A 19,650-nucleotide genomic window follows, 5' to 3' on the forward strand; every position below is an offset into this window, starting at 1 on the left:
AGAAACTTTTGGAGGAAAATGCTGAGTTAAAGAAAGAGATAAAGTTGGTGAAGTATGAAAATGAAAGAAGTGCCCGATAGGGGAAACAATCTCTCGCTCATTTGAAAGAAAATGTCGACTCTAGATTGAAGGTGGAGGAAAACCGTGTGAAACACCAACTTACTCTAAGAGACTACGAATGCAATGTAGTCAATAGTAGGGTTACAAATCTCTATGATAATCTCGAGTTCCTGCATGAGAAACAAAAGGCGAAGAACGAGAAAGTTGAGGATTTTATGAAGAAGGTTGAGGACGAGAAGAAGAAATATGAAGACTACTTCAATCTTAATATTTCCTAGTTTATTTTTCCAATTTCTTGTCTATGTAAAGGCTATGCCTTAAACTATTTCTATTTCCGAATCGTGTATTAAAAAGGCTTATTTAATGCCTCGTTCTAATGATATAAAGTGTTCTATTAATATCATGTGATATCAATGCTTTATTTTATTCATACTTGTAATTGCTCAAACTTATAACTTGTCAACTTATCAAACTTATGTTCACTTTAATGTAGTGACATCATGGTTCGTCCAGCTGCACCTACCGTTAACAACATTGTGTTGACCACTGAGCAATTTCAACAGTTACTCGCTGCTGCCCAAGGCAACGCTAAAGCTAATCATGCTAACACCCAACCGAAACCTTGTTCTTACAAGGACTTTACAAACTGCAATCCTCCCGCTTTCAAGGGAAGCGAAGAGGCTGTCGAACTAGTTTGATGGTTCGAGAAACTAGAGTCCATCATCCGTGTTTGCAATTGCGGGGACAATGACCGAGTCAAATATGCCACTAGCTCATTAGCGGGCAATGCTATGACTTGGTGGACTGCTCATGCTAAATCTGTGAGAATTGATAATGCAAATGCAACCCCATGGGAAGAACTTAAAAGCATAATGGTTAATAAGTTTTGTCCTAGAAGCCACATTCAAAAGCTTGAAGCCGAGTTCTGGGAACTCAAAGTTAAGGGAACCGACATTGAAAGCTACACTAATCGCTTTCTTGAGCTTTCTACCTTGTGTCCCGAGATGTTTCCTACTGAGGCAAGAAGGATCGAAAGGTATATCGAAGGTCTCCTTGAGGATGTCCAGGGAAATGTTATCGCTGCGGAGAAAGTTACTCTTGATGCTGTGATTCTCATGGCTCAAAATCTGATGATGGCCAAGAAAAGAAGAATTTTGGCTAGTAAGCAAGTTGACACTAAGAGTAATGATGGTAAGAGGAAATTTGAGCCGTCTCAAGGTTCAACTCAGAATGTTAGTAAGAAGCCTGTGGATAGTACAAGGACGAATTATAAGGGTACCTATCCTTTTTGTGTTCGTTGTGAAAGGCACCACCCGGGGCGGTGCACTGTTACTTGTTCTTTGTGTAAGAAAGTGGGACATGTAGCTAAGACATGTAAGACTCCTCTGAAGGATAAGGCTATTGTTCCTGCTAAGGCTCCTCCTACTTGTTACACTTGTGGGTAAAAGGGACACATTAGTCCAAATTGCCCTAAGAAGAAAGATAATCCCGCTGCTGGAGCCAATACTACTGCTACAAAGGGCCGTGCGTTTGTTATTACTGCTGCTGAAGCCCGAGATGAAGATAAGGTCATCACGGGTACGTATCTTGTCAATAATTGTTATACAACTATTTTATTCGATACGGGTGCCGATAAGAGTTACGTGTCTAGTGAATTTTGCACCTTATTCACTGAAAAGCCTCAACCCTTAGAAACTAAACGATTAGTAGAAGTAGCCAATGGAAAGATCATGAAAGTCGATAAAATCTATAAAAACTGCAACCTAATCTTAGCCAACAAAGAATTTAAGATAAACCTTCTACCGGTCAAGCTAGGAAGTTTTGATGTCGTAGTTGGAATGGATTGGTTACGCCCATTAAAAGCTGCAATCATGTGTTACGATAAAACCGTTCATGTTCCGTTGGGTAATGGAGAGACTCTTATTATCCAGGGTGAAAAGAGTGGTTCCAATTTCAATATTATCTCCTGTATTAAAACCCGCAAATACCTTATGAAAGGTTATCCAACTATTCTAGCCCATGTTAAGATGATTGAATCGTAAGAGAAGTGTATTGAAGATGTACCAGTGGTTAAAGACTTTCCTGATGTGTTTCCCGAAGATCTTCCTGGTATTCTACCTCCTCGACAAGTTGAATTTCAAATTGATTTAGCTCCCGGTGCTGCCTCCTATTGCAAAAGCACCATACCGATTAGCACCTTCCGAAATGAAGAAATTATCCAATCAACTCCAAGAACTATTGGATAAAGGTTTCATTTGTCCAAGCTTGTCCCCATGGGGAGCTCCTATTCTATTCGTTAAGAAGAAGGACGGTACGTTGAGGATGTGTATTGATTACCGCGAATTCAACAAGCTTACTATCAAAAACTGTTATCCATTACCGCGTATTGATGATCTATTTGACCAACTTCAAGGGTCAAGTGTTTATTCAAAGATTGATCTGAGGTCTGGTTATCACCAACTTAGAGTCAAGGAAGCCGATATTCTTAAGACTGCTTTTCGTACTCGTTATGGGCACTATGAATTTTGTGTTATGCCTTTTGGCTTAACTAATGCTCCTGCCGTGTTCATGGATCTTATGAATCATGTCTGTAAGCCATATCTCGACAAATTTGTCATTGTTTTCATTGATGACATCTTAATCTACTCAAAGAGTGAGAAAGAACATGAGCAGCATTTGCGCATGATTCTTGAACTCTTGCGAAAGGAACAACTCTACGCTAAATTTTCAAAGTGCGAATTTTGGCTCAAAACCGTACAATTTCTTGGACATGTTGTTGATAGTAATGGAATACATGTCGATCCAGCTAAGATTACCGCTATTCAGAACTGGGATATACCAAGGACTGCGAAGCATATTCGTCAATTTTTGGGACTTGCCGGTTATTATCGGAGATTCATAAAAGACTTTTCCCTCCTTGCTAAACCCCTTACAAAGTTAACTCACAAAGGGAAGAAGTTTGAGTGATCCGAAGAACAGGAATCTGCTTTCAAGATTCTGAAGGATAAGTTGACCACAGCCCCGATTTTATCTTTACCTGAAGGCTCTGACGACTTTGTTGTTTACTGTGATGCCTCAAAACAAGGCTTTGGTTGTGTTTTAATGCAACATGAAAAGGTTATTGCCTATGCCTCGAGACAGTTGAAGAAACATGAAAATAACTATACCACACACGACCTTGAGTTAGGTGCCGTGGTATTTGCATTAAAGATATGGAGACATTATCTATATGGTACCCAATTTACAGTGTACACTGACCATAAAAGTCTTCGACACATCTTTGATCAGAAACAGCTGAATATGAGGCAAAGCCGATGGCTCGAGTTATTGAACGATTATCACTGTGAGCTGAAATATCATCCTGGGAAGGCAGATGTGGTTGCCGATGCCCTTAGTCGAAAAGACGATGTTAAATGTGTTTGTGCTTTAAAACTGAAAATCAAATCAAATCTTATATCACGAATCTGTGAAGCTCAATTGGAAGCTATTAAACCGACACTTATTGAAGGTGAAGGACCTATCCGTTTCGAGAACCAACTCCAAGTGAAAGCTAATGGTACACGGTACTTTGGTAACAGAATTTGGGTTCCTCGCTTCGGTAATCTCTGTGAACTAGTCTTGGATGAAGCACATAAGACTAGATACTCTATTCATCCCGGTTCCAGTAAGATGTATCACGATGTGAAGGAATTCTACTGGTGGCCTAACATGAAAGCCGACATTGCTACTTATGTTAGTAAGTGTGTCACTTGTTTGAAAGTTAAGGCTGAACATCAAAAGCCTTCTGGTCTGTTGACACAATTCGATATCCCGCAGTGGAAGTGGGAATGCATCACTATGGATTTCGTTACTAAGTTGCCTAAGACTTCAAACGGTAACGATACTATTTGGGTCATAGTTGATCGTCTTACTAAATCTGCACATTTCTTACCGATCAAGGAAACTAACAAGATGGAGAAGTTATCACAACTCTATATCAAAGAAATTGTCTCACGTCATGGAGTTCCTATCTCGATTATTTCTGATCGCGACAGTTGATTCGTTTCTAGATTCTGGAAAACTTTACAATCTGCTCTTGGAACTCAACTCGACATGAGTACAACCTATTATCCACAAACTGATGGTCAAAGTGAACGAACCATTCAAACCATGGAAGATATGCTACGTGCTTGTGCAATCGATTTCGGCAAAGGATGGGATAGACATCTACCTTTAGCTGAATTTTCCTACAACAACAGTTATCACTCTAGAATTAAAGCTGCACCTTTTGAAGCTTTATACGGTCAAAAATGTAGATCCCCTTTGTGTTGGGATGAACTCGAAGACAGACATTTAACTGGTCCTGAAATTATTCATGAAACTACCGAAAAGATCGTCCAGATTAAGAAACGATTAGAAACTACCCGCAGCCGACAAAAGAGCTATGCCGATAGAAAGCGAAAGGATATAGAATTCCAAGTTAAAGATAGAGTCATGTTGAAAGTATCCCCTTGGAAAGGTGTTGTCCGCTTCGGTAAACGAAGTAAACTCAGTCCACGATATGTTGGACCTTTCACAATCACTCAAAGAGTCGGTCCTGTGGCGTACCGATTAGAACTACCAACTAAACTTAGCCAAGTACATGATGTGTTTAATGTCTCGAATCTTAAAAGGTGTCTTGCTGATGACACACTTGTTATTCCTTTGGATGATATCTGCATTGATGAGCAAATGCACTTCGTTGAAGAACCTATAGAAATCATGGAAGGAGAGGTCAAACAAACGCGTAAAAGCAACATACCTATCGTTAAAGTCCGTTGGAATTCGCGTAGAGGCCCCGAATATACCTGGGAACGCAAAGACCAAATGATACGGAAATATTCCCATCTCTTCTCAACTGCTGATGCAAACGAGAAATCTACTTAAAACTTCGGGACGGAGTTTCTAATAACGGGGAGGTACTATAACGACCCTCATTTTTCCATCCTATATTTTTTCAATATTAAATGCCCAAACAATATAATTAAAAACTTAATAATTAAACTCTAATCAATAATTGTTAAGTATTAAGAATTATAAAACATATTAATTAACTTTGTGCAATAAATGACAAGTTAATAAAAGATGTAAATAATAAGCTAATTAACTTTTGTGAACAAAATATAATACTCTAAATTTGTAGCCTTTAAACAATTTAATTAGAACCTTTAATGAGCCATTTAAGCTAAACCAAAGTACAAGGACTAAAACAAAAAAGTTCCAAACTCACCCATGCAAACCCTAGCCGAAAATTTAAAGGGTAAAAAGACCCTTTTGCCCTCAAAATTTTGGCCCACATCAACACCACCCTAAACCCTAACTTTTCCTCCAAGTATTTTTTAACCTAACCCTAATTCTAGAATGCTTCATGTGTGTGTATAAATAGGGACCTAGGCTAAAGCTTTTCATGCACCAAAACAATTCTCACAATCCTCTCTCAACAACCAATCTCTCTCTCCCTCTCTCTCTTGGTTACGGCCAAGAAATCACCACCACACCACCACCATCTTCAAGTGATCTTCAAGCAATCTTCATAGTGTTCATCAAGATCTTCAAACGTCTTCTTGGTTTGTGAAATGCCCCGTTCATATCGATTATAAATGATTCATAATAGTTGATTACATCGCGAGGTACTTGACCTCTATATGATACATTTTACAAACATTGCATTCGTTTTTAAAAGACAAACTTTCTTTACATCGAAAGTTGACCGCATGCATACCATTTCATAATATATCCAACTATAATTGACTTAATAATAATCTTGATGAACTCAACGACTCGAATGCAACGTCTTTTGAAATATGTCATGAATGACTCCAAGTAATATCTCTAAAATGAGCAAATGCACAGCGGAAGATTTCTTTCGTACCTGAGAATAAACATGCTTTCAAGTGTCAACCAAAAGGTTGGTGAAATCATTAGTTTTTCATAATCAATCATTTTCAATAATATAATAGACCACAAGATACTCATAATTAGAAAACAATCTGTGCAGGTCTATTCCTGTTGTAAAATCATTCATATGAAGAACATCGGAACCTTTCAAACAACTCACCAACGGTAGCTAATGCGTAGTGCAATGACAAATTCATCTCATCGTGGTAGTTAATACAATATAATTCTTACAATCGGGGCTAATGCGTACGCAATGCAAAATCATCCCTCCGAGGGTAGCTGAAACGGGGGCTAATGCGTACGCAATGCAAAATCATCCCTCCGTTACCAACTACAAAGTCGACTTTAATACAATACAATATAATACATCGGTAGCTAACGCGTAGTGCAATGACGAAATCATCTCATCGATGGTAGTTAAAACGGTAGCTAACGCGTAGTGCAATGACGAAATCATCTCACCGTTACTACTACTAAATCGAACCTCTGAATCCAAATAATTCTATCATAGAATGTAGTTTTGAATATTTGTGTCTATTTCGTCAATCATTTATAAAAGCAGTTCATGTATTCTCAGTTCAAAAATATATCTCAAAAGCATTTAGGAAACAGTTATAAAAACAGCGCATGTATTCTCAGTCTCAAAAATGTAAAGAGTAAAAGAGAATCAAATGAACTCACTCTACTGTATTTTGTAGTAAAAATACATATGACGATATTGAACAATGCAAGGTTGGCCTTGGATTCACGAACCTATATCATTTGTATTTTCATCAATACATATAATTGTAATTGAACCAATAATTATATTATTACTAGTGATAATTTTTATATTAATAATTTATATACTTTATTATATATTCATTTTGTATATTTAAGTAAAATGTTTATATATTTAAGTTATGGTTATTATACATATTTTTATTTACTTAATCTTTTGTTTACAAAATATTAGTTATAGTAATACTAGAGTAATATTAATAATAATAAAAATGATAATAGTTATACTACTTAATATTACTAATTAAGATTCTAATAGTTATGATTTCAGTAGGGATAAAAAAATAATGTTAATAATAATAATAATAATATACTTATATTAATAAAAATGGTTCTAACATTTATAAAGTGATAATAATACTAATATTTATGAAAATAATAGTAATTTGTATTATTTTCACAATAGTTAATAATAATAAATACTACAATAATAATATTACCTACTAATACTTAACTATAATAGTAATAATAATGGTAATAGCAATAATAATACTAATAATAATAATCATTTTCATGTATTAATAACAACAATACTAATGATAATAATAATAACCAAGATCATAACAATAATAATAATAATACTTATTATGCTCTAATGTTATTACTTAATAATAACTAATTGTTAATAATAGTAATCATTTTAATTGTATAATAATAACAATAAATAATAATAACATTAATAATAATAATAATAATAATCATAATAACAATAATAATATTAACAATAATAATAATAATAATGAATTTAATAAAAAAAACTACCTTAAGGTTTCAAGCTTTAAAAAAAATAAACGCCCCAGCCCGGGCTCGAACCCTCGACATCTCGTTCCCTCACCAACACACTTAACCACGTCTCTGTTGTGTGATTTCTGATTTATTTTACAACCTAAATCCATATATCCTGGTATACCCGTCTGTCTGTTTCCTCTTCAATCTCCAGTATTCGATCAACCATAAAGATTAATTAAAACTAATAATTAGTCAAATAATTGGTTTTAGGATTTATTAACAAAACAAAATCGACTCATAATTAGTGTTTGAAATAATTTAACCAAGTAATTAAAATAAAACTGCTGTAACAGTCATATACTTCGGTTATGAACTCAGAAATCAATTTCAATTTATAAAACGTTTTAGCTAATGATTATAACATGAAATACCTTTTGAATCATTCAAAGAAACTTTAGGAATCATTAATTGTAGTTGAAACATCAAAATAGATTTGAATTTCACAAAGAACTTCTCGTTTGACTTTTTGATTTAAAACTTTGACTTGTAAATTGGAATTCGATATGAGAAATTGGAATTTGAAATTTTACAGATAGTTTGAGTAACAGGTTTCTAACATAACTGCATTAAAGGATTTTTAAAATTTATAAAAAATAGAGGTTTTGTGGATTTTGGTCAAGAACAGAGGTTATAGCTGGGGTTCTTTATTCTCTTTTAATTCGCAACTAGCAGTAGGTAATTTATATTGTATAATTGTGTACGTGATTTAACAGCTCCCTTTGATCCTAATTGATTTGGTAAGTTGACGTTTAACAGATTGCATACATAATTTATTCAATCAGATAAAGAAGGACGGAAAATAAAAGGTAGAAATTGATGTGCAACAGAATCGTACTATATTTTGTTTATAATTGATATAGGAGATCGACTTTAAGCAGATTAGAGACAAAAACGAAATTATATACAGGTTTGATAGGTACGTTCAACTAATTCAGATTCCATTTGTAAATAAAATTTTATATAAATAATAATATTGATTAATAATTGTAATTATATTAATAATAATCAAAATTACTATTAATAATAATAATAATAATAATAATAATAATAATATAAAATAATACTAATAATAATAAGAATAATGACAAAAGTAATAATAATAATTTGAAATAAAGATAATAATGATAATACAAATAATACTTAATAATGATATTACTAATAATAACTTTTAATCTTAATAATTAAAATGATGATATTAATAATAATCATAATATTATTAATAATCATGATAGTTAATTGGATGTTAATTAAAATAATGATGCAATAATAATAAAATAAATTACATGTATCCTATTTCATATTTATATATATTGAAAATAATAATATCAATAATACTGATGTTAATATTAATATTAATGTTAGTAATACTAATGAAAGTAATAATAATAATAACATCTTATATTATAATTTGTAATTAAATTTAATATATTAATATTATATATTATTAATTATGTATCATTTAATAATAACATATAATATTTTGACCTTTTATGTATAATCTAATATATATATCATAATAATTATTTATAGAGTTCATACACATTTATATGTAGCCTTATTTTAATAATTATTATTTTGTATATTATTTTACATACTTAATCTTAATGATCTATTGTATTTTATTATTTCAAATTATTATATACACTTACATTTATACATATATATACATATTTATTTACCAATAATTGTTCGTGAATCGTCGGGAATAGTCAAAGGGTAATTGATTCCATGTAACAGTTCAAAATATTTGAGATTCAACTTAACAGACTTTGCTTATCGTGTCAAAATTATGAAAAGATTAAGTTTAAATTTGGTTGAAATTTACCGGGTCGTCACAGTACCTACCCGTTAAAGAAATTTCGTCCCGAAATTTGAGTGGAATCATCATGGTTAACAATAAGAATGTTTTCATGACTCATGTGAGTTGGAAATTAAAGTTTTATCACCATCAAGTAATATGGATAAAACAATTCATTTATATGAAGAGTACAAGTGAAGCTATCACAAAAGAGTGAAATGAGAAAATAAATTTTTGTCATAACTTTTGACGTAGATAACGTTGATTTCCGGAGTTCAAGGGATTTGAAGAAAATCTTTGAAATCTGAATAAGATCTGATTTCATCGGGATTAAGGAAATTAGGATCTCTCTAATTAATTGCAGAAATCTGCCTTGATTTCTTTATCGATTATTTCATTATAAATTAACGTCTTCCGTTCCATTATTTTCACCACTCCTATATTAAATTCCCAATTTCAAAAGATTGTGAAAATGCTTAATCCAGTTCCGATTCTTGTCCTTATCCTTACTATCTCAACAATCATTCTCCTTTTCCAACTACCACTGGAGGAATCTGTTTTCTTCTACTTCGCCCTTGGGGTTATAATGTTTTTAATTCTCCCGTGTCTTTATGTTGCAATAAACATTGATATACACGGTTTGTAATTTATGTGTTGTTATTGGGCTTTATATTCTCCCTTATATTTCAGAGCTCTTTGCCTTTTTATTCTCTTCTCGACTCTAATTACAACAAGTAATGGTCCAGTATTCATAGGTATGGTGTTTCGAACGAACATGGCTAATGTTCTAAGAAAGAAATTGTATTAGCACGATCTGATTTGTTAAATTACCAGACATCACGGAAAAGATAGAACACTCAAGAAAATATGTTCTTGATATGGTTATAGATTAGATAGAATGTAAGAGTCGTGTAACATGGCACATGATGACGTTATAATCTGTGAATCATCACGTTCCATTTAGAAACTCATCATGACTTACCGTAATATAATCATGTTGATCAAGTGTCATTATATTATACTAACTCATGCATCAATTTCCAACACTACTTCAAAAGCATTCTTATTTTAAATTCGAAGGTTTATAGAATATAGAAACTAAAATAGTTTCCTTTTATGATATAACACAGATAGCTCGGAGAGATAATTAATATTGGAATAGAATATTTATGAAGATATCCTCAGAAATATCGAAGATATTTATGATGATATTTTGAAATTTCCAAGTTCGAAGGTTGATTAAGAAAAAATTTTTGCAAGATTTTAACATGACTTCGGAGCAAGATATTCTCTAAAGATTTCAACGGATCCATAATTACCTGGATTCTTTGAATATAGGGTATAGTCCTTATATTTGTCCTTGGTCTCCTTCGTGGTTAGCTCAATCCGTTTTCCAGTTCCAACTTTTCTAAGCTTTTCCAACATACTATTCTTTATCATCAAACATTCGAATGTTAAAATTGTTTACAGTTTTCTACAGTTTCTGCCGCTTCGTTCAGCGTTTTCAACATTCTGAGTATTAATTCACAGACTAGGTGCTTTTCAGAATTTCAGAATGAAAGATCATAATTCTAAGAGATAAACGTTATATGTATACATATAACTGTTGATGTAGAAACGTTGCGAGATTCAAAATACTGATTGCTGATTCTCGGTAATTGGTATGGCAATTATCGTTACAAAACGCGGATGAGTATATGATAGGGTATTAATGAATAAATATAGTGATTTATCGAAGTGACTTACGCCAAAGAGTAGTGAAGTTGCTGGTACGTTTACTGTTAATGTGGTGGGATATAAAAGGTTCCAGGTAACGATGATGAAAGGAAAACTTATATATCGAGGTTATAATAAGGCTACTTCGAATGAAAGTCGAAGTTAATTTGCTGGAGCTGTGACAAAATTGGCTACTTCGAAAAGGTATTGTAAAGTGATTTTCGGGAATAACAACGTCAAAGGAGGTAGCACAAATACATGTTAAACGTTTACTCAGGTTCCGAGTGTTTTCAGGTGCATAACTATATACATCAATCTTTTCTTCCATCGATGAAGTGCGGTTGGTTCATCCTATCGATTGAAGTGTTTTCAAGAATTATGAAAGGTTTGAATCGCAGATTGTAATCGTCAAGATACAAATGAGGTTTAAGATGAAATCAAGTGGCAAACTTGAAGAAATGTTTAGTTTCATATGTTATAATCAATATTTTAATTCATTTTAATTGTCCAATGTTATTAGTCCACAGTCGATAATCCACGGTTAACAGTTCACTAATTCATATATAATTTAATATATAATATTCGAATTAATTAATACGTATCGTGACCCGTGTACATGTCTCAGACTCGATCACAACTCAAAGTATATATATTATTATAGAATCAACCTCAACCCTGTATAGCTAACTCGATCATTACTGCATATAGAGTGTCTATGGTTATTCCAAATAATATATATAGATGCGTCCATATGATATGTCAAAACCTTGTATACGTGTCCCGATATTTAAAGTGCGTAAAATAAATAACAGAAATTAAATGACGATAAATAAAGTGCGTAAAGTAAATAACAGAAATTAAATGACGATAAATAAAATTGCGATAATTAAATTGCGATAAATAAACTGCGATAAATAAAATGTAATCAGTTAGCTAGGAACAGTAAGCTAGGATATTATTAGCGTGGATTCTTAACAAAATTTCTCATAGTTACCTTGTTTGTTTCTAACAAATTTTATTTTGTCCAATGTTTTCTTCATTATGCCACTTGTTGGATTCTGATAGGTTAAAATTCAAATATGAAATTGAATGAAAATGTTTATTTTGCGGTGAACGGATACGTATATCGGTGGTTGTAAATAGGATAGTAAATGACTGTTGAATCAGATTTGAAAGAATGTACAGTGTAACTTATTAATGTAAAATCTAAATATTCCTCGGGTATTACCTACCCGTTAAAATATTTTCATCATTAACAGTTTGTACAAAAGAATTTTTAGTTACAATCTTTATGAAAATATACTTACATATATATTTTCTTCAGATGTAATAATGGATTTAATGAGTCAATATGATATTAAACTCATTTGATTTATCGTTAGAACAATAATATATAATCTCTAAAACATTAGAGATTACATAATCGCCATGTCGAACGAAGATAAATGATATAGAATGTCATGTAGAACGATGATTATACTCGAGGTACAGAATGAGATATTGAGGCATGGTTTGTTGATGGTACTGGTGCTGTCGGTACCGATGTTGGTGATACTGTTAGTGCCGGCGATGTTGCTGAAGTTGGTAAATTTTGCACCATATTCTCCAAATTGATTACTCGAGCGCGAAGTTCGTTGACTTCTTATATTATTCCGGGATGATTGTCGATCAGAACGAGCGAATGAATAAGGTTTAGAATTTTAGATAGAATATAATCGTGGCGAGATATTCGGGAAATGAGGGTGAAAATGGTGTTTCGGATTGGTTCGTCGGTAAGTGTTTCAGGTTCATCGCCAAGAGGGCAATATGGTGGATGGAAGGGATCACCTTCTTTTTGTCTCCAATGATTGAGTAGGCTACGAACCCATCTCCAATTCATCCAGAATAGATGATGGTTATTCGGCTGGTTCATTCTGATCACACTGTTTTCGGAGCTCGAGTGAAATTCTATAGCGGAATCAGAGGGACTTGAACTAGTGGCGAATTCCATTTCGTACGATTGAATAAAGGATTTCTCGATATGAAATAATTTTTGAATATTGGATGATATTCTAACTACATAGAATATCTATATATATAGTACTAAAGATTTCGTAGACTACGAAGGAATTTATGGCATATGTCAGGAAAATCTACAGTAACAGATGCACTAAGATATGAATTATCAGATACGCTAAGATATGAATTTTGTCTATACACTATTTATGCAGTCAATGCAGTAAAACGTGTCTAGACTAAGAATGATAAGCAGGTAATTTCCTAAGGATGATAAGCAAGTAATTTTCAACACGAAATGATAAGCAAAACTTTTGACATGCAGACACGGTCGAAGTCCAGACCCACTAATGCATCTAAACAACTATTAGTTAGACACACTAATGCAAGACCTGGTTCGCTAAGACCACCGCTCTGATACCAACTGAAATACCCCGTTCATATCGATATAAACAATTCATAATAGTTGATTACATCGCGAGGTACTTGACCTCTATATGATACATTTTACAAACATTGCATTCGTTTTTAAAAGACAAACTTTCTTTACATCGAAATTTGACGGCATGCATACCATTTCATAATATATCCAACTATAATTGACTTAATAATAATCTTGATGAACTCAGCGACTCGAATGCAACGTCTTTTGAAATATGTCATGAATGACTCCAAGTAATATCTCTAAAATGAGCAAATGCACAGTGGAAGATTTCTTTCGTACCTGAGAATAAACATGCTTTCAAGTGTCAACCAAAAGGTTGGTGAATTCATTAGTTTTTCATAATCAATCATTTTCAATAATATAATAGACCACAAGATACTCATAATTAGAAAACAATCTGTGCAGGTCTATTCCTGCTGTAAAATCATTCATATGAAGAACATCGGAACCTTTCAAACAACTCACCAACGGTAGCTAATGCATAGTGCAATGACAAAATCATCTCACCGTGGTAGTTAATACAATATAATTCTAACAACGGGGGCTAATGCGTACGCAATGCAAAATCATCCCTCCGAGGGTAGCTGAAACGGGGGATGATGCGTACGCAATGCAAAATCATCCCTCCGTTACCAACTACAAAGTCGACTATAATACAATATAATACAATACATCGATAGCTAACGCGTAGTGCAATGACGAAATCATCTCACCGATGGTAGTTAAAACTGTAGCTAACGCGAAGTGCAATGACGAAATCATCTCACCGTTACTACTACTAAATCGAACCTCTGAATCCAAATAATTCTATCATAGAATGTAGTTTTGAATATTTATGTCTATTTCGTCAATCATTTATAAAAGCAGTTCATGTATTCTCAGTTCAAAAATATATCTCAAAAGCATTTAGGAAACAGTTATAAAAACAGTGCATGTATTCTCAGTCCCAAAAATGTAAAGAGTAAAAGAGAATCAAATGAACTCACTCTACTGTATTTTGTAGTAAAAATACATATGACGATATTGAACAATGCAGGGTTGACCTTGGATTCACGAACCTATATCATTTGTATTTTCATCAATACATATAATTGTAATTGAACCAATAATTATATTATTATTAGTGATAATTTTTATATTAATAATTTATATACTTTATTATATATTCATTTTGTATATTTAAGTAAAATGTTTATATATTTAAGTTATGGTTATTATACATATTTTTATTTACTTAATCTTTTATTTACAAAATATTAGTTGTAGTAATACTAGAGTAATATTAATAATAATAAAAATGATAATAGTTATACTACTTAATATTACTAATTAAGATGCTAATAGTTATGATTTCAGTAGGGATAAAAAAAATAATGTTATTAATAATAATAATATACTTATATTAATAAAAATGGTTCTAACATTTATAAAGTGATAATAATACTAATATTTATGAAAATAATAGTAATTTGTATTATTTTCACTATAATAATAATAATAATAATAATAAATACTACAATAATAATATTACCTACTAATACTTAACTATAATAGTAATAATAATAGTAATAGCAATAATAATTCTAATAATAATAATCATTTTCGTGTATTAATAACAACAATACTAATGATAATAATAATAACCAAGATCATAACAATAATAATTATAATACTTATTATGCTCTAATGTTATTACTTAATAATAACTAATTGTTAATAATAGTAATCATTTTAATTGTATAATAACAACAATAAATAATAATAACATTAATAATAATAATCATAATAACATAATAGTAATAATAATAAATTTAATAAAAAAAAACTACCTTAAGGTTTCAAGCTTTAAAAAAAATAAACGCCCCAGCCCGGGCTCGAACCCTCGACCTCTTGTTCCCTCACCAACACACTTAACCACGTCTCTGTTGTGTGATTTCTGATTTATTTTACAACCTAAATCCATATATCCTGGTATACCCGTCTGTCTGTTTCCTCTTCAATCTCCAGCATTCGATCAACCATAAAGATTAATTGAAACTAATAATTAGTCAAATACTTGGTTTTAGGATTTATTAAAAAAACATAATCGACTCATAATCAGTGTTTGAAATAATTTAACCAAGTAATTAAAATAAAACTGCTGTAACAGTCATGCGATCGCATGGGGTTCGGGTACAGTAACTTTTGGTTTTTTTTTTTTTTTAAAAAAAAACCTTATACTAATGAAACATATAATTAATTAAAAATTAAAATTTTGTTTTTAGGATGAGGGCGTTTCGGAACGATGTCCTAGTCCGTCCCTCGACAAAATTTTAAAATTTGTCATTTTTAAACGCGGTTTTAAAAATAAAGATTTTTGGGTTTTTTTTTAAATGTTTTTGGCATACTTTAATTCAATAAGATTAAAAATAATGATAATAAAAGTTCTCGTCCCTCCCTTGGGTAGAGCAATTTCGGTTCAACGACCTAGTTTTCAACTCACGACGAATTTTAAAAATCACTTTTTTAACTTAACGAAATAAAGTAAATTTTTGTTTTTAAATTCACACCAAACTTAAATTTAAAATGCATAAAATTAAAAATTCATATTATTAAAATTTTAAAAATTCACACCAAATTTATATTATAATTTTTTTTTATACATACAAACTTATATTAAAATCATAAAATTTTCAAATATTTAAAAACTTAAATATATTGATTTTAAAAAGTTTACAATATTATTTTAATATTAATTTTAAAAACAAAGTAAAAATAAAATTAAAAATCTTTTTGGTCTTTTATCTCACTTTAATCAATCAAATATTATCAAAAATATACGCCCCTCTTTTCGGTAAAGTAATTTCGGCTATATTACCTAGTTTTACTCCTGACGAATTTTTGAAATATTTTGGGTTGATTGATTAAAGATATTTATACCTTAAGAATAAACGGTAAATTTCGCAGTGATGTAATTTTTTTTTGTATGATATCAATAATTTCGGTCGTAAAACCTAATTTTATTGAGTACCAATTTAATACTTTATAGCGAACGATTTAGCGTTTATTATCAAAAGGTTAAAAACAATAAAAATAAAAATAAAAACTGTACATACTTACCTGTGAGATAGAATTCTCAGTGACCTGCTTTAGCCCACTCATAAGATAGTCGGACTAATTGGTTTTCCATAGCTACATAGGCATAACCTCGAGCATTCAACGATTTTTCTTCGAAACATATGAACGGTCCTTCTCTGCATAAAGTAACGAACTCGGTATTGGAATATGTCTGATTCGTCGAGCATTTTCCTTCGTGTGACCATATTCCGCATTTGTGACATCTTTCAAGGTGTCGTGCTCTTCTTTTCGCTGCGGATTTTGGTATTCCTTTACCAAAATGTAACTTATTATGATCGTTTCTGAGTTCTTTTCGTACTCCGTCCAATTTGGCTCTTATTACTGATACCAGGTCACTTTGGAATGTATCATTATTACGTTTAGTGATCAAAGCGTGTAGCATTAGACCATGGTTTAGTTCACAGGAATTCTTCATCTCGTAAAACCTAAAAAAAATAAAAATTCAGAATGGGGGGAGAAGACTAGTTCTTTAGGGTCTGCTAGGGAAAGACCATTCGGATTCCATTCTTGGAAACTACACGAAAATAGAACATCTAACTCTAACAGAAATACATATTATCCTTTAAAGACTTGATTCTCCCCACACTTAGTTAGCTGTGGTGTTGAAATTGTGATTAACTTCGTTGTCAACTTCCATCGGACTATCTATGTAATGTTTAACTCTGTGACCATTAACTTTAAATTCAATCCCATTTGAATTTATTAATTCTACTGTTCCGTACGGGAAAACTCTTTTGACTATGAATGGTCCAGACCATCTTGATTTCAATTTTCCAGGAAATAGCTTGAATCGTGAATTGAAAAGAAGAACTCTGTCTCCTTCTTTAAATTCTTTTGAACTTCTGATTCTTTTATCATGTCATTTCTTCGTTCTTTCCTTATAGATTAACGAATTTTCGTATGCTTCATGTCTTAATTCTTCTAATTCGTTTAATTGACTTAATCGTAGACGTCCAGCTTCATGTAAATCAAGATTACATGTCTTCAAAGCCTAAAATGCTTTGTGTTCAATTTCTACTGGAAGATGACATGCTTTTCCGTAAATGAGTCTAAAAGGTGTGGTTTCAATTGGAGTTTTGTAGACTGTTCTAAAAGCCCAGCTTGCATCCTCCAATTTCATGGACCATTCCTTCGGATTTGATCCTACGGTTTTCTCTAGAATACGTTTTAATGCTCGGTTGGTATTTTCAACTTGTCCACTTGTCTGTGGATGATAAGCAGTGGAGATTTTATGAGTTACTCCATATCTTTTGAGAACTTTCTCAAGTTGATTGTTACAAAAATGAGTACCCCGATCACTTATTAAAGCTTTCAGTGTTCCAAACCTTGCAAAAAGACGTTTTAAAAAGTTGACTACAACTCGTGCATCGTTAGTTGGGAGAGCTTGTGCTTCCGCCCATTTAGATACATAATCAATGGCAACGAGAATGTATAGATTATTATGAGATTTTGGAAATGGACCCATAAAGTCAATACCCCAAATGTCAAATACTTCACATACTTGAATGACATTTTGTGGCATTTCATCACGTTGACTTATTTTTCCGGCCCTTTGACAAGCATCACAGGATTTGCAAAGAAGGTGTGCGTCTTTGAAAATTGTAGGCCAATAGAATCCAGCATCGTAAACTTTTCTTGCTGTGAGCTGAGGCCCATAATGCCCTCCTGTCGGTCCTGTGTGACAATGGTTTAAGATTTGACAAGCTTCATCTCCGAATACACATCGGGGTATTATTCCATTGGGACAACTTTTAAACAAATGTGGATCTTCCCAGAAATAGTGTTTTATATCACTAAAGAATTTCTTTAGTTTTTGGTACGACAATCCTTTTTCAAGGAATCCACATACTAAGTAATTTGCATAGTCTGCAAACCATGGAATTTCATTATAATCTATCTTTAATAGATATTCATCAGGAAAGTTGTCTTGTATTGCCGATTCATTTAGAACTTCTAATTCAGGATTTTCAAGACGAGAAAGATGATCAACGGCGAGATTTTCTGCTCCCTTTTTATCTCAGATTTCAATATCGAACTCTTGTAAGAGTAAGATCCAACGGATTAATCTTGGTTTAGCATCTTGTTTCAAAAATAGGTATCTAAGAGCAGAATGGTCGGTATAGACCACCGTTTTAGCTAGAACGAGATATGAACGAAATTTGTCAAAAGCAAAGACAATAGCAAGGAGTTCTTTTTCAGTAGTTGTATAATTCGTTTGTGCTCCTTGTAACGTCTTATTAGTATAATATATAGGTTGAAATCGTTTTTCAATTCTTTGTCCTAAAACGGCTCCCATTGCAAAATCACTTGCATCGCACATGAGTTCAAATGGTAGATTCTAATTTGGAGTTATCATGATCGGCGTATTAGTGAGTTTTTCTTTAAGAATATTAAAAGATTTGATGCATTCATCTGAAAAGATGAATGGAGAATCCTTTTCTAGGAGTTTATTCATAGGAGTGGCAATTTTAGAAAAATCTTTTATGAAATGTCGGTAAAAACCGACATGCCCTAGAAAACTCCTAACTCCTCTAACATTGGTGGGATGTGGAAGTTTAGCAATTACATCTACTTTAGCTCTATCCACTTCAATTCCTTCCTTTGAAATTTTATGACCAAGAACGATGCCTTCTTTAACCATGAAATGGCATTTCTCCCAATTAATAACTAGATTTGATTGTTCACATCTAATAAGCATTCGTTCAAGATTAACTAGACATGATTCAAATGTATCACCGAAGACTGAAAAGTCATCCATGAAAACTTCCATGCATTCTTCTATCATGTCGTGAAAAATCGCCATCATGCACCTTTGAAAGGTTACAGGGGCGTTGCAAAGTCCAAATGGCATGCGTTTGTAAGCAAAAGTACCATAAGGGCACGTGAATGTGGTTTTCTCTTGGTCCTCAGGTGCTATTGGAATTTGAAAATATCTGGAAAAACCATCAAGAAAACAATAGTAACTATTTCCGGCTAATCTTTCCAACATTTGATCAATAAAAGGTAAGGGAAAGTGATCTTTTCTGGTGGCGTC

This window comes from Rutidosis leptorrhynchoides, chromosome 1, assembly GCF_046630445.1.
Source record: "Rutidosis leptorrhynchoides isolate AG116_Rl617_1_P2 chromosome 1, CSIRO_AGI_Rlap_v1, whole genome shotgun sequence".
Lineage (NCBI taxonomy): Eukaryota > Viridiplantae > Streptophyta > Magnoliopsida > Asterales > Asteraceae > Rutidosis > Rutidosis leptorrhynchoides.